We start from the raw sequence: 5,000 nt of genomic DNA on the forward strand, positions 1-5,000 counted from the left end.
ACATGTCTTTAATCCATATGCTGAATTCCTGTTGTATCTGAAAAGTTCATTGGATTATATGCTTGGCAGTGTCCGATTTTTTTCATATTTTTTGTATGTTCCTCTTCCAGATACTGTTCAGTACTGTTAACCAAATTTTCCGATATTTTTCCATCTTTATATCATTATGTTTTTAAAAATCGAGTATTTATAATGTGTCTAGCAATAATCAGATAAAAATATATGTTTGTATTTCCTTACCACGAAATGGACACATACAGACAAAACTGTTTAATATTATATTTTGTGTGGTGTTGTTTGTGTATCACACTGTATTTTGAAATAACGGTTCTCTATCATCTTATACTAAGTGAAGTTCTTTGTAGTGTAGAATATCAACATGATGAATAGCTTACATAATGAATAATGAAATGAATTATGGATTGCTGCATTTTTTCATTATATCAAAAAAAAAAAAAAAAAAAAAAAAAAACAGATCCCATCTCGTTACCTATACTGGTTATTTCTTGCCAGATCTCAGACCATGAACTATTAACTACGACAGCAGATATAAAGAGACCCAAGCGACAACTTGCCATAAAAACAAAACGTGACCTGACAATTTAAGACACCCAGTTTGTCAAAATATTAATGCCAGCCAGTCGACTCTCTCAGAAATTTTAAAAACATATCATTAACAGACAAGTAGACATTCTCTCGAACGTGCTTAAAAATATTATAGATGCCACTGTTCCCTATAAGACCAAAACTGTTAGACGTCCAGCCGCTCCACGGATCAACGAGGATATCAACAGAGCTTTACATGACCGACATAATACACACAAATCTCTCAAAAGGAACATAACTGATATCACCCTTCAGACTGAATATAAGAAAAGAGAAATGATAAATGATAAAACAATAATCTACAAAAACAACTCATATTCAAAATAGGTTTAATGACTGTAAACACAATGCCAAAGAAACATGGAAAACAGTCGAATCATTACACGTCAAGAGATTATACACGGAAGCAGAGTGAAGACAAATGCAAATCCGAAGCTCTAAAACCAGGAACAATCGACCACAAAATCTCAGAAAGAAATTATAGGGGTATCTTTCGAATTATCAATGACATCAGGCATCTAACTGTAAAATCGAGGCATGTAAATCTATGTGTAATGATGTGACCATCTTATTCTATATTATCGTTTCTATAACTCTCCTAATGTATTTTATATTAGTTCTACTGTTCCTGTATTACTTTACGCTGTCATTATATATATGTTAACAGAAGACCCACTGTATTTAAACGGAATAAAGTGTTTTGACTTTGACTTCTCCCTCTCACTCACTCTCTATATCGCGCACGTTCTCTAAGATAGCAGAAGAAGACATCATCCAAATGTGAGACTGAAGCATCATTAACCTCTTTTCGGACCTCTGTGTTATTTATAATTGCATTTCAAGATCACACGAAGATAAAAACATGTACGAGAATAATACCAAGAAAATACAACGCAGCGGTGTCGTTAAAATCAATAGGGATTTTAGCGTCAATTTTGAATGGTACCATTCTTCGGGCTTAAAAGAAACGTAAGTTATAAGAAAGTAGGCCTATGGACGAATTAATAGTTGAATAGGGCCATTAGTCTGTCACTTGTGTAAGTAATTTAGCTATCAACGTAAGGAAGCCACTTTTTATTACACTCTTCATATCTGTCAATTTATTGTCATTTATAGGCTTTTCTGTTTTATTTTCTTATTTAGTTATACGCTTCGCTCTTTATTTATATTCCAATGTATGTGTTCTATGCTTCATGGTTTTCATGAATGCTTATAGATGACTTAAACATGGGATTTATCCAGTTCGTCGTTTTTTATGAGAAGAGACGTAATTTTGCATGGTTATTGAACACAGATTTAATATGTTTATATACTTAATTAAATTCTTATTCAGTGCGCAAATTTGCTTAGGTAAACATTCGAACATAACACTGGAAACCTTAATCTAGGTCTAGCGAACTTTCAAAACGTCTGGAAATAATCTCAGAGATCATTTCAAGTTTATTGACAAAGTAAACTTCAACTGTGGTTCAACCTTCAGTAAGCCTGGAAAGTCTACGGATCTGCAACCCATATTTGAGTATGTTTCCGTGTACTACAAGGCAAGTCTGTTAGAATCTGTGGAGTCAGCAATTTGCGATTTTTTCTTTTTTTTGAGGGGGGGGGGGAGGGCCTTTAGACCAGAATCAATTTTCTTTAATCTTTCCGAGGCTCTTTAGATCAGGATTTAACAAGGGGGCAATTAAGCCCTGGGGCTCCAATTTGGTATTTTTAATAAGGAAAAGAGATTTTGAGCTGCCGAGATTTTTTCCTCATTCTCAGCGATGAATTTTGCAAGATTTTTCTTTAACAAAATTTTTTAGAAATCATTAAAGAAGTCTTTTTCTTTCTATTTGATAAGAGTACGGACTTAAAACTGTAAAAGATAATTTTTTAAAAATAGAATGGTAATGATAATGATACTTATGATGTTGTTGATATCAACCTTAAGACTAATGTTGCTACTAATAATAATGATGATAACATCGGTAATCATAACGATGATAATGGTTATAATTACTAGTAATTGGAATATCAACCATAGCAACAACAATATTAATTAAAGATAATGATAATGGAACTACTGATAACAACTAGATCAACATTGATAATAATAATGTTAAAAGACAATAGTGATAATAGTAACAAAAATTATAATGATAATGATGATAATGAAGATAATAATTACAATAATAAAAATAACAATAATGGCAATGAAAATGATAATGGTAATGATAATGGCAATGTTCATGTCCATGTTCATGTCCATGTTCATGTTCATGTTCATATTCATGATAATAATGATAATGATGATAATAATGATGATGATGATGATGATAATAATAATAATAATAATAATAATAATAATAATAATAATAATAATAATAATGATAATAGTAATAATAATGATAAAAGTAATAATAATAATGATAAAATAATAATGATAATAATATTGAATAAGAATAATAACAAAAAATGAAATCTAATGATATTAATAATAATAATGATAATGATAATAACAATAATGATAATAATGATGATGATGATGATGATGATGATGATGATGATAATGATGATGATGAAAATAGCATTCAAACTGAATGGAGGAAGTATGATCAGTGGCATTGGCTGTGGATGTATTACGTTACGGTGAAGGTATTGTGGACTGGACAATGGAAGAGCTGGTCAGCATGGATAGAAGAACTAGGAAAATCTTGACCATGAATGGATATTTGCACGCCAGAGGTAATATTACAAGACATTACCTGTCGAGGAAGGAAGGAGGAAGGGGGGGATCAGCAGTGAGGTGAGTGTAAGGAAGGAGAGTAAGTCCTTGCATGGCTATGTCGGAGAGACCACAGCGTGGATGCTTCAGGATGCTTTGAAGAAGGTGTTAGATGAAGAAGAGACTCCCCGGGACTACCGGAGGAGGAGGCAGGAGGGGAAATCAAGAACTGGAAGGAGAAAGTCCTACGTGGAGAGTTTGTGGGACAGGCAACAATTATTGCCGGAGAAGATTCCTAGAGATGGCTTAGAAATAGGTTTTGGAAGAAGGGGACGGAAGGTTTGGTCTCCGTTGCTGAAGAACAAGCTTTAAGCACAAACTCGATCAAGCACAGTGTAGATAAGCCTTCACAAATTTGAAATTAAGAGAATCGGCAGAGTTTCGGAAGTGACAATAATACCAGCAATGATTGGTGCACTTGGAACAATTTCGATTAGCGCAAAGACCTGGCATGGGAAATGAGATAGACCTGACATCATTAGAAGTGCATAGTTGTCGGCCATCCTTGGAACAGCTTACATGTTGCGGAAAATACTGTGTTCCTAAGCCGCGGGAAGAAGCTGAGACATGACCAAGAAGACCTGAAGAACATCAAAGGACTGGAGAGAATCCCACAATAATAATGATAATGATAATAATGATAGTAATAAAATTATGATAGTAAAGATAAAGATGATAAATAAGATCATGATCATAATCATGGTGATAATGGTGATAGTAATGATTATTAAAAATAACAATATTGATAATAATAATTTAATGAAAAAAAATTAAATAGTGATGATAATAATATAATAGTAATGATAATAATATTAAAAGTAATAATAATTTTGAGAATAATAATGATAAGGATGATGATAGTCATAATGATGATAAAAATAATGAAAATAATAATAATGATGATGATAATGTTAATGATAGCAATGATAGAAATAATAATAACAATAGTAATATGAACAATTATTTCACTTTTATTTTCATAAATATTATTATTATTATTATTATTATTATTATTGTTATTATTATTATTAATATTATTATTATTATTAATATTAATATCATTATTATTATTATTATTATCATTATTATTATTATTATAATGGTCATTATAATTATAATGATAATAATGATAACGATACTAAAAGATAAGGATGAGGATACTAACAATGATATTGATAAAGATAATGATGATAATAATATTAAGGATTTTAATGATGATGATGATGATGATGATAATGATAATGATGATAATAATAATCATCATCATCATCATAAAAAAATAATAATAACAATAATAATGACAATAGTAATAATGATGATAATGATAATAATAGTAATAATGAAAATGAAAATAATAATGATGATAATGATAGTGATAATAATAGTAATAGTAGTAGGAGCAGCAGTGGCATTGATATTATCATTATCATTATTGTCAATATTAGTTTAATTATATTTCATTATTTGTTATTATTCTTATTCTTGTCAGTATTGTTATCATTATTATTTTTATCATTATTATCATAATCATTATCATCATTATAATTATTATTATCATTAATATTATCATTTTTGTTACTATTATTATCACTATGATAATAACTATCATTATTATCACTGCATTGGTATC

At 30.1% G+C, this 5,000-nt stretch overlaps 1 protein-coding gene across 2 annotated transcripts in view; it reads left to right on the forward strand.

Annotated features, from left to right (window-relative positions):
• Positions 1-5,000, forward strand: part of LOC113817916 (uncharacterized) — a 244,861-nt gene that overhangs the window by 120,886 nt on the left and 118,975 nt on the right. The window lies entirely within an intron of this gene.

Source organism: Penaeus vannamei, chromosome 1, assembly GCF_042767895.1.
Source record: "Penaeus vannamei isolate JL-2024 chromosome 1, ASM4276789v1, whole genome shotgun sequence".
NCBI classification, from domain to species: domain Eukaryota; kingdom Metazoa; phylum Arthropoda; class Malacostraca; order Decapoda; family Penaeidae; genus Penaeus; species Penaeus vannamei.